This window comes from Bos indicus, chromosome 28 (assembly GCF_029378745.1).
Source record: "Bos indicus isolate NIAB-ARS_2022 breed Sahiwal x Tharparkar chromosome 28, NIAB-ARS_B.indTharparkar_mat_pri_1.0, whole genome shotgun sequence".
NCBI classification, from domain to species: domain Eukaryota; kingdom Metazoa; phylum Chordata; class Mammalia; order Artiodactyla; family Bovidae; genus Bos; species Bos indicus.
The window spans coordinates 180,639-192,877 of record NC_091787.1 but is presented as its reverse complement, the minus strand read 5'-3'; the positions used below and the strand labels follow the sequence as shown (position 1 = coordinate 192,877).

The window sequence follows — 12,239 nt, the reverse complement described above, 5'->3', positions numbered from 1 at the left end:
TCACAAACTGGAATCAAAAATGGCAAGAGAAATATCAATAACCTCAGATACATAGATGATAGCACTCTAATGGCAGAAAGTGGAGAGAAATTAAAGAGCCTCTTGATGAGGGCGAAAGAGGAGAGTAAAATAACTAACTTGAAAAATCAACATTTTAAAACCTAATACCATAACATCTGGTTCCAACACTTTATGGCAAATAGAAGGGGGGCAGGGAATTTGAAGCAGTGACAGATTTCATTCTCTTGGGCTCCATAATCACTTCAGATGATGACTGTAGCCATGAATTTAAAAGACAGTTACTCCTTGAAAGGAAAGCTCTGGCAAACCAAAAAAAGCATATTAAAAAACAGAGACATCATTTTGCCAACAACGATCCGATAGTTAAAACTATTGTTCTTCCAGTAGTCATGTACAGATGTAAGAGCTGGACCATAAACAAGGCAAGCAGCAAAGAACTGATGTCTTCAAATTGTGGTGCTGGAGAAGACTCTTGAGAATCCCTAGGACTGCAAAGAAGATCAAACTGGTCAATTCTAAATTAAATCAACACCAAATATTCATTGGAAGGATTAATGCTGAAGATCCAATACTTTGGCCATCTGATGCAAAGAGCCAACTCATTGGAAAAGACCCTGATGCTGGGAAAGATCAAAAGTAAAAGGAAAAGAAAGCAGGCAGCAAAGGATGAGATGGCTAAATGGCATCACCGACTCAGTGGACATGACTTAGAACAAACTCTGGTAGACAGAGAAGGATAGGGGAGCCTGACATGCTGAATTCTATGAGCTAGCAAAGATCTGGACATGACTTAGCAACTGAGCAATAAAAACAGCAAGAATAAGGAAGTTTAATAAATTCAAGGTTGCCTTAATAATTTTTCAAGTAATATAAATAATCATAACATGAAATACATGGAGAATAAGAACAGCATGACACCATTTCTTCTCCTAGGACTCACACAGATTCCAAAGATTCAGAAAACCATCTTTGTGTGTTAGGTCATCTACATCATCTCTGTGGTCAGAAATGTGCTCATGGTGGTCACCATCACTGGCAGATCATTACAAGAGTTCCCCATGTACTTTTCCCTGGCCCATTTCTCTCTCTTTATCTCTCTCTCTCTCTTTTTTTAATGTTTGCTATTCCTCTGTGAATACCCCTATATTGATTATAGTCTCAATCAATTAAAAAAAAAAAAAAAGACCATCTTATTCAAAGGATTCATGCCCCAAATCTTTTCAGAACATTTACTCAGAGATGTTGAGATCATCCTGCTTAGTGTGATAGCCTATGTCTGATATGTGGCCATCTGTAAGCTCTTGTACTAATCAACCATCATGGACTGGTGGGCATGTGGACTGCTACTGACAGTGGTGTGCATGGGAGGTTTTCTTCATGCAACCTCTTACTTTTCTGATTACTCTTCTGTGGTCCTAATGTCATAGATCAGTTTTTGTGTGATCGGAGTCCTTGCTTAATTTTGCCTGCACAGATACACTCTAGGATTACTTGTCTCTGCCAAAAGTGGATTCATCTGTCTGCTAAACTTCCTTCTCCTCATGGTCTCTAATGAGGTCATCCTGTCCACCCTATGACCCGCCACCTAGAGTCAAGGCACAAGGCACTCTCCATTGTTTCTCTCATATCACAGTGGTTGTTTTCTTCTTTGTGCATTGTATATTCATGTACGTGAGACCTGACACTACTTTATAAATTCATAAAAATATATATTTATATATAAAATTTATTACCAAGTTCTAATAATTTTGCATAAATAGCTGCTCATTTTTATATATCACAATGGTAATGGTAGTATACTGGTATTTCAATACTTAACTAGGTTACAAAAGAAATTAGTCACTGAACCTCCAAAGGGTAAATAAAAAAGAGATTGTTTCAAGTTTTCAAATTCTTGCAGCCTTCAGAACTTATTGGCATTGCTCATACCACCACCTTAGGATGCTAACCTAACACAATGAGTGATGACTCAAACAAAAGGGCACTTTAATGTCAGGCAGGATCTTCAACTTATTAAAAAAAACAAAACAAAACAGTTCTACTCCATAAAGCACTTGCCTGCTTGCTATCATTGGATATGAGGTCAGTGTGATTGTTGACTGTGAAAGGATGAAGACTGAGCTCTTGTGGTGCCATGGAACATGCAGGATGCAGTGCACAAAGCTGCACCCATCAGGATGAAGACTGAACTCTTGTGGTGTCATGGAGCATGCAGAACATAGCACACAAAGCTGCATCCATCAGAGCCCCTTCACTGACTCAGTGTCCCCATGCTCCAGCTGCTGTAGCTCTGGGCTTCTAACAGCTCACAGCCCCACCCTGCTCTGGACAAACTAATCTGAGAAAATGAAAGCTGTCTCATCTGTGTCATTATGCTCACCATCCCAGGGCCCATCAGGGAGCAATGGCTGACTTAATGGAGCAAAAAGAGCTGATCTTCTTATCTTAGGTTGGAGCCAGTTCTGTTGTACTCTGAATACTTCAGAGCTCCTGTGGCTCCAGGCTGAAGTCATACCTTAGTAAGGACAACATCCTTCTTCCCTCTACTATTGTCAGGTGCTCTCAACTATTTTTCTACATTTCATCAGAACTATAAAGGAAAGTTATGACCAACCTAGATAGCATATTCAAAAGCAGAGACATTACTTTGCTGACAAAGTTTCATCTAGTCAAGGCTATGGTTTTTCCTGTGGTCATGTATGGATGTGAGAGTTGGACTGTGAAGAAGGCTGAGCACCGAAGAATTGATGCTTTTGAACTGTGGTCTTGGAGAAGACTCTTGGGAATCCCTTGGACTGCAAGGAGATCCAACCAGTCCATTCTGAAGGAGATCAGCCCCGGGATTTCTTTGGAAGGAATGAGGCTTAAGCTGAAACTCCAGTACTTTGGCTACCTCATGTGAAGAGTTGACTCATTGGAAAAGACTCTGATGCTGGGAGGGATTGGGGGCAAGAGGAGAAGGGGACGACAGAGGATGAGATGGCTGGATGGCATCACAGACTCGATGGACGTGAGTCTCGGTGAACTCCAGGAGTTGGTGATGGACAGAGAGGCCTGGCATGCTGCAATTCATGGAGTCAGAAAGAGTCAGACACGACTGAGTGACTGATCTTATCTGATCTGATGAGAAATAAATATTGAAGAGAAATTTTTGTGTAGCTCCATTGTTTTGCCCTTTCTTGGACATCATGTATGTAAAATCACAGAATATGTGGTCTTACCACATTGGCTTATTTGACTTCACAATATGCATTCAGATGCCCTCCATGTCTTCTCATAGCTTGGTAGGTCATTTATTTTTAGCACTGAATAATATTCCATTGTCTTGATGTATAATAGTTTATACATTCACCCATGAAAAGACATGTTAGCTGCATTCAAGATTTGGTAATTATAAGTAAACTTGTTTGGTGGCTCAGACAGTAAAGGATCTGCCTGCAATGCAGGAGACCCGGGTTCAGTCCCTGAGTCAGGAAGATCCCCTGGAGAAGGGAATGGCAATCCATTCCAGTATTCTTTTCTGGGAGAATTCCATGGACAGAGGAATTTGCAGGCTACAGTCTATGAGGTAGCAAAGAGTCAGAAATGACTGAGCGACTAACTCTTCATACACTTGTAATAAACAGTCATGTTTAGCCTAGTTAATATTTGGGGTTTTTTATTTGTTTGCTTGTTTTTTTTTTTTTTGGTCTTTAGACCATATCTTATTTGTCCTTTGCTAGTCCCCTTCCCCGTATGTAGCAGGAAACGTCTGAATCCAGTAACTACTCATTTACTTATCTATTTTAAGCATTTAGGAGTTTGGCAATACATACAATTTATTATTCAGTTTCTTAAGTTTTATGGGAAATGTTTTATATTCTGATTAATAAGTGCAATAGTAGTCACTGTTTTTTCAGCATTCTGAATGAGTGAATCTTTCTCTGTGCTCAGTTGTTAATATTAATTTTTAAACGTGACCTCAGGAGTACAGATCACCTTGATCTCAAGCTCAGTCACTCATCTGTGTCTGACTCTGCAACCCCATAGACTGTAGCCCACCAGGCTCCTCTGTCCATTGAAATATCCTGGCAAGAATAATGGAGTGGGTTGTCATTTCCTACTCCAGGGTATCTTCCTGACTCAGGGATGGAACCCACATCTCTTTTGTCTCTTGCTTTGGCTGGTGGATTCTGTACCACTGTACTACCTGGGGAGTCCAAGTTATATTTAAGCTATGGGTCCTAAAGCATATGGGTAGGGCTATCCTAGTCAGAGGAAATAGAAGAGCAGAAGAAGAGTTTAAAGATTTAAGGTAAGTTTAGAGATTGTAAGTTGAATAAATGCATGATAATCAGCTGCCTTGAAAGTTACTCTCTGCATATACTTAGGTGTCACAGGCAGTCTTATCTAGAACATATATTTGGAGAAGTAGTACTAGTAAAGAGTATGGAATAAATCCCTTGGGAAAGAACTATGGACAGAGTAGGCAGCTTATCTATTTTTATAGACAAAGATTTCATTAGGATTAATTATCTTTAAAAATCTATAGTGTTTGGAAATGCCCAGATAATTCTTTCCTGCAGACTCTTCTCCTTTTCCATGGAGAGATGATTTTCTTTAATTTCAGTCACGAAGAGTTGAGCACGACTGAGCGACTTCACTTTCACTTTTCACTTTCATGAATTGGAGAAGGAAATGACTACCCACTCCAGTATTCTTGCCTGGAGAATCCCAGGGACAGGGAGCCTGATGGGCTGCCATCTATGGGGTCGCACAGAGTTGGACACGACTGAAGCGACTCAGCAGCAGCAACACAAAGAAAAACCATCAACATAAACTTCAACATCAACATAAATTCTCTAGTAAAATGGTCTTGAAAGTTCCACAGAAACAGACAAAATGGAAATTCTGGACTATGAAAGATCACATGATTCTACATACAATGTTTTATTAAATCTATACTGCCTTTGATTTTAAAGATATTAATATGTGTTAAAAAAGTCATCTTAGAATTGATAAGTAGTATTTCATTTAAAAATCATCTTTAATAAAAACAAGGGGTATATTTCAGATTGTTTCATACTTATTCATTGGAATAAAAATTTTATGATTGGCCTCCTATGTGAGAGGTCTTCTTTGGTGGCTCAGAGGTTAAAGCATCTGTCTGCAATGTGGGAGACCCAGATTCGATCCCTGGGTGGGGAAGATCCCCTAGAGAAGGAAATGACAACCCGCTCCAGTATTCTTGTCTGGAGAATCCCATGGATGGAGGAGCCTTGTGGGCTACAGTCCACGAGGTTGCAAAGAGTCGGACACGACTGAGAGACTTCACTTTAACTTTCATTCACTTTAGACAATGTAGAGGGGCCCAGCATAGCTGGATGAAAGCATCCAAACAAAGCAAATTGAGGGAAGAATGATAAAGAAAGCAGAAAAGCACCGAATATCAGTTTCTAGTAGCCACATGCCTTGCAAAATTTCACAAGTATTGAAAGAAAGAAAATGCTAGTTGCTCAGTCATGTCCAACTTTTTGCCACCCCTTGGACTATAGCCCACCAGGCTCCTCTGTCCATGGAATTCTCCAGGCAAGAATACTGAAGTGGGTTGCTATTCCTTTCTCAAGGGGATCTTCCCTACCCGGGGATCAAACCCAGGTCTCCCACAATGCAGGCATATTCTTTACCATCTGAGCCACCAGGGAAGCTCTTAATATTACGTTTTATGAACTATAATATTATCTCATTTTAAAGCAATGGCACCCCACTCCACTCTTGTCAGACACGACTAAGCGACTTCACTTTCACTTTTCACTTTCACACATTGGAGAAGGAAATGGCAACCCAATCCAGTGTTCTTGCCTGGAGAATCCCAGGGAAGGGGGAGCCTGGTGGGCTGCTGTCTATGGGGTTGCATAGAGTCGGACACGACTGAAGTGACTTAGCAGCAGCATAGATATTTTCAAAATGAAAACAATATAATTAAAACAAATTTCTAAGACAAAGGCATAAAAACTTACAGAGTCAGTAGTTACCCATGTCTCCTTGATCCCATAGCCTATTATTATAACACCATATTTTTCTTTCAATGTGGTGTGACCTCTGAGATTAGCTTGTTACAATCAAATAATTTTCTAATGCACGGATCAACAGGTTAGATTTTATTCCAAGGAAAATAAGGTTTAACAGCAATTTTGCAGAGGGCTGTTATATGACAGGAGATGTGCTTTAGGATAGTTCTTATATTAAAATGTCTCAAATCCAAGTGGTCACACCCAGAACTAGCTGGATCCCTAAAAGAGCAGACCGTGATCTGAATCATAGCAACATGCTTATTTGACTCATAAAATGTCAGGGGTCATTGAGTCCAACTCCTCAAAGAAAGCTAATATGTTTCAATAATATTTCAATGGATACATGTCCTCAGGACATCAAGTACATCACCCTATTTACTTTATTTTTTTTTTGGTTTTAATTTTATTTTATTTTTAAACTTTACATAATTGTATTAGTTTTGCCAAACATCAAAATGAATCCACCACAGGTATACAACATTTACTTTAAATCTAAATGTATCACTTTAGACCATACTTTCCTCATGGCGATTTTCATTTCCATGTTTCTCAGGGTGTCGATGAGAAGGTTCAGCATGGGAGAAATCACAGTGTAAAACAGAGATTTCCTTATCCTTGTCCTCTCTCTCTGCAGGTAGAATACAAATGTAGATACAGGGCACTAAGAATAACAGTACAACTGTTATGTGAGAACTACAAGGAGAGAGAGCTTTCCTTCACCCTGGAGAGGAATGTGTTCTAAGATTATATAATATGACTATGTAAGAAGCTACTAGGACAAGAAAAATGGCAACAGCTACCATCCCTGAATTTGCAATCACTAGGATACTCACAACAAGAATGTCTTTGCACACCAGTTTCAAAAGAGGCTTCACATCACACATGTAGTGATCTATCTGATTAGGACCATAAAAAGGTAACTAGAGTACCATGAGAAGTAAAGCAATAGAATGCCAAAAACCCACAGCCCAGGCCAGGATGATCAACATGTCATACCTCTGTTCATGATGACCATGTAGTGCAGGGGCTTGACAATGGCGATGTAGTGGTCAAAAGCCATTGGCACCAAGATGAATATTTCCACACCTGCCAGCAAGTGGGCAGTGAAGAGCTGAGTCATATAGTTGTTATAGGAAATGTTTCAACAGTTGTTATAGGAAACATTTCTTCGTGCTGTAGCTAGGTCCCTGATTAGCCTGGGGACCACCGTGGATGAGGGAGAGGTGACAGAGAAGGTAGTACATCGGTTGTTGCATTAGATGGTTGCAGGTGATGGTGAGCAAGATGATAAAATTCCCCATTAAGACAGCCAGGTAACAGAGCAGGAACAAGAAGAAGAAAAGTAACTCTATTTTCTTATTTCCCCACAGCCCTATAAAAACAGATTCTGTGACATTGTTCTGATTTTCCATGAAGCTGAGCTGAGTTCAGAATACACAACATAAATTCAGTTTATCTGAAATGAAACAGAGCATGATACATATTTAAGAGCATTTTAAAACTTTGTGTTAATTATGCAATGAAAAAAGATGTTGTTCATAGAGGATTTACTACAGACAGTCTATATTTTCTGTTGTTTTTAGATCATGGACATCATATTTCTAATGATATTTTAAAAGAATATGTATATAAATCTGGATCATTTGTAAATATTTTTCAGGGATTTAACTCATAACCAACTAACAGGTAGTTTCTGATAGTCATTTTGCATATTGGAAAACAAAAGTATTGGAGGATTCAGTTAATTACACCAAATAATTACGATATTAAATTAAAGTCAAGCCAAGATGAACCTGACTCTGATACCAGACTTCATGCTCTTGGGAACTATGTAACAACATTCACTGAATGTTGAGGAAATTCCAGCTCTTGTCCATCTCTATAAAAGATAAAGGTCATTCTCCATTTCAACCTTTAGTCATCTACATAACTTTAAGAAAATCTCTCCCATTCTCCATGTGCATATGAATCTTGTATAAAGTTTCAGTCACAGAGGAACATTTCCTACAATCAGTGGAGCTCCATATATATTCTTGAAATTAAAACAAAGCATGTAATACTTATAGTAGAGCCTACCTAAATTAGTCAAATGTATCAATAGTTTCAAGGGTTCTCTTAGGCAGGTGTGGTCAAGATTCAGAATATGGAGTAGCTGGAAACAAGAGATTCAAGTACAATGTGGGGCATGTGAATATAGGATATTACTATATTAAAACTCCATTTTTCTGATTATTCAAAATATAGAGGTTACTGTTGATAATTTATAAACATTTTCAAGAACTAGAAGTTTTCTTTTGAAATCTGAAGAACTTTGTGTGATTAAAAAATAACCTACTTATTTAAATACACATTTCATTTTATTTTTATTTTTTTATATTTATTTTTTGAGAATTTTATACTTTTATTCAGTGCTTTGCATTTTAGTTTTTTTTTATTTTAAATTTTATTTTATTTTTAAACTTTACAAAATTGTATTAGTTTTGCCAAATATCAAAATGAATCCACCACAGGTATACATGTGTTCCCCCATCCTGAACCCTCCTCCCTCCTCCCTCCCCATACCATCCCTCTGGGTCGTCCCAGTGCACTAGCCCCAAGCATCCAGTATTGTGCATTGAACCTGGACAGTGCCACCTTTTTGATGTAGTATACCTAGAAGCAGAGAAGTCAATATGTTGAAAGCATCACCTTCTACCCATAATCAAACGTCCTCCACAGCAAAGTCATGGTTTGCCTCAAGTACTGTTAATTTCAATGACCTGTGTCCTAATAGTACTACTGAGGAACACTATGATGTATTGTACAGATCCATCATCAAATGATCATAAAGATGAGCATCTGGGCTCACATGTTCTTGTTAGTTTTGTTTGTTTGTAGGTGGTGTTGTTGTGAGCGCTGAGTAGTTAATACTCTGTGAGCCTCTTTTTTCAACTGATAAGTGAAAATGGTAACAGTAGATCTGTTTGCTTCATATCAAAAAAAAAATGTGCAAAGAATATCCAGTATAAATAGCCTATTGTTCAGACTTGTCAACTCCACAGGACAATACTCCAACAAGTAATTGGAGAAAAACCACTGTTCTCTAAGAAAATAAATACTGCCATGTTCATCAGTTAATTATTTTATCTTTAGATTTTCTATTCTGTAATAGGGAAATTGGTTGACAAATCCATATTAGACTTACATAAACATAAGGAAGAAACATCAGTGTTTCTGTTACACAGACTAACATAAGTTTAGTCTGTGTATGAAAGAGAGCTTATTAAAGAATTATTTATATATAAATGGAGGAAAAAACCTACTTTATGTGGAAGACTGATCACATGACACAAACAAATTTAAGATAACTTTTTATTAAGATTTTAGTAAAAAATTGTAGAAAAACTGTAGGAAGTGTATCTCTTGTTTTAGAATGTTTCTTATATATTGGTTTAAGTCTCAGCATTCAACATCTGGAGCAGTGTTGCACTAATTTTCCAAAGTGAACATCACTTTGGAAAATGCATTCTCATGAGAAAATATCCTTTAGAGCAGGTCTCATTTTCCTTCTGATCTTCTCTAACTAAAATTCATGAAAACTGCCTATGGTTTGTTGTTCGTTTCTGTCTCCTACCCTGTTTCCTTTCTTTCTCCCTCTCTCTCTCCCTACCCACTCACATATCCACACTGCCCCCCGCCCACATACACCCACAACACACACCACCCATATATATGCTTAGATGCATGTGTTTTTTGAGTGAAGGAAGAATATTGAGTTAACTTTTCCCACATACTTTCTTGTTAAAGAATTTCTTTCAAGAATTCCTTCTTCAGACTTGAAATTCTTCAAGAAAAATCTCTGTGAGGAACTGTTTGGAAAGACATCAGCTACAGTTTAAAAGAAAAAAAAAAAAAAACCACTTAAATAAAGTGTATTACGAAAAAGGATTTATGACTAAAGTTAAAAAGTACATAAACAGTGTAAAAACCCATCAAGGGAAATTTGATAGGATTTTTTTTTTCTTTCAGTGTTTAACATATCAATAGAAAAGAAAATCATGAAATTAAAATTTGTAGTATTCTTTATTTGCTGTAATTAGAGTAAAAAGCTGAAATAACCATATGCTAACTATGTGTTCTGGCATTTGTGCTCAGTCATGTTTGACTCTTTGCAACCCCATGGACTGGAGAGCTCTTCTGTCCATGGAATTTTCTAACAAGAATACCGGAGCAGGTTGCCATTTCTTACTCTAGGGGATGTTCTGTGAACCAGGAACTGAGCCACTGTCTCCTGGGTCTCCTGCACTGTCATGCAGACTCATTACCACTGTGCCATGTAGGAAAATCTGTATATGTTCTAGACACAATACTAAAAACTTTTCATTTACTAATCATTTTCCCTTTACCACCAATTGTTAGGGAAGGTATAAGTGCCCCTGTTTTGCAGATAAGGGAGCTGGAACACAAGTTTCTACAACAACTAAGGGGAATTCTATATCTAGACAAATTCTGTATGGCTTAGAACCTCATACTATTTTCACTATACTGGAATTTATTTTCCCAGACACAAATAAATAAAGGCTTAAAACTCTCAGTTTGTCCTCAAATTAATGTCTGGATTTTTCTGAATTCCCTCTCTTGAAAATAACCACCAAGAAAATTAATCTAGAAGATTTCAAGTTTTAAGATTCCAATCACTCGGATCAAAAAATTATGTAAAGTTGTTCAAAATCCCAATATTTAATAGAAATTTAAGGTACACACAAGGCTTCCTTGGTGGCTCAGTGGTAAAGAATCCATCTGTCAAGCAGGATACTCGGGTTCTATCTCTGGGTAGGGAAAAAAGACTCTGGAGAAGGAAATGTCAACCCACTTCAGTATTCTTGACTGGGAAATCCAATGGAGAGAGAAGCCTGGCAGGCTACAGTCCATGGGCCTGCAAAGAGTTGGGCATAACTTAGTTGTTTACATGTTAAACAACACCACCAACAAAATATACATGTGTAACTCAGAACAAAGCTCACTTCTGTAAGATTTTCCATTTATTTGAAATGTCAGGCAACCCTTCAGGCTGTTTCCTTTTATTTTTCTGAGGTGTGATCTGACACAGCAAATAGATATGGAATACATCTGACTCCCAGCCACCACCCCTGGCCTCAGGCATGGGGGCGTGGGGTAGCTCCTCCCGGCCGGCATCCCTGGCCCAAGTATATGCCCCAACCAGTAATACTGAAGAAGCTGAAGTTGAACGGTTCTATGAAGACGTACAAGACCTTTTAGAACTAACACCCAAAAAATATGTCCTTTTCATTATAGGGGACTGGAATGCAAAAGTAGGAAGTCAAGAAACACCTGGAGTAACAGGCAAATTTGGCCTTGGAATACAGAATGAAGCAGGGCAAAGACTAATAGAGTTTTGCCAAGAAAATGCACTGGTCATAACAAACACCCTCTACCAACAACACAAGAGAAGTCTCTATACATGGACATCACCAGATGGTGAACATGAAAACAGATTGATTATATTCTTTGCAGCCAAAGATGGAGAAGCTCTATACAGTCTGCAAAAACAAGACCAGGAGCTGACTGTGGCTGAGACCATGAACTCCTTATTGCCAAATTTAGACTTATATTGAAGAAAGTAGGGAAAACCACTAGACCATTCAGGTATGAACTAAATCAAATCCCTTATGATTATACAGTGGAAGTGAGAAATAGATTTAAGGGCTAAGATCTGATAGAAAGAGTGCCTGATGAACTATGGACTGAGGTTCGTGACATTGTACAGGAGACAGGGATCAAGACCATCCCCTTGGAAAAGAAATGCAAAAAAGTAAAATGGCTGTCTGGGGAGGCCTTACAAAAGAGAAGCTAAAAGCAAAGGAGAAAAGGAAAGATGTAAACATCTGAATGCAGAGTTCCAAAGAATAGTAAGAAGAGATAAGAAAGCCTTCTTCAGCAATCAATGGAAAGAAATAGAGGAAAACAACAGAATGGGAAAGACTAGAGATCTCTTCAAGAAAATCAGAGATACAAAAGGAACATTTCATGCAAAGATGGGCCCAATAAAGGATAGAAATGGTATGCACCTAACAGAAGCAAAAGATATTAAGAAGAGATGGCAAGAATACACAGAAGAACTGTACAAAAAAGATCTTCACGACCCAGATAATCATGATGGTGCGA

The 12,239-nt window shown here is 38.2% G+C and overlaps 1 pseudogene; it reads right to left on the bottom strand.

Annotated features, from left to right (window-relative positions):
• Nucleotides 1-6,555: 6,555 nt before the first annotated feature.
• On the bottom strand, nt 6,556-7,486 carry LOC139180317 (olfactory receptor 4P4-like; annotated as a pseudogene).
• Between the last annotated feature and the right edge of the window lie 4,753 nt (nt 7,487-12,239).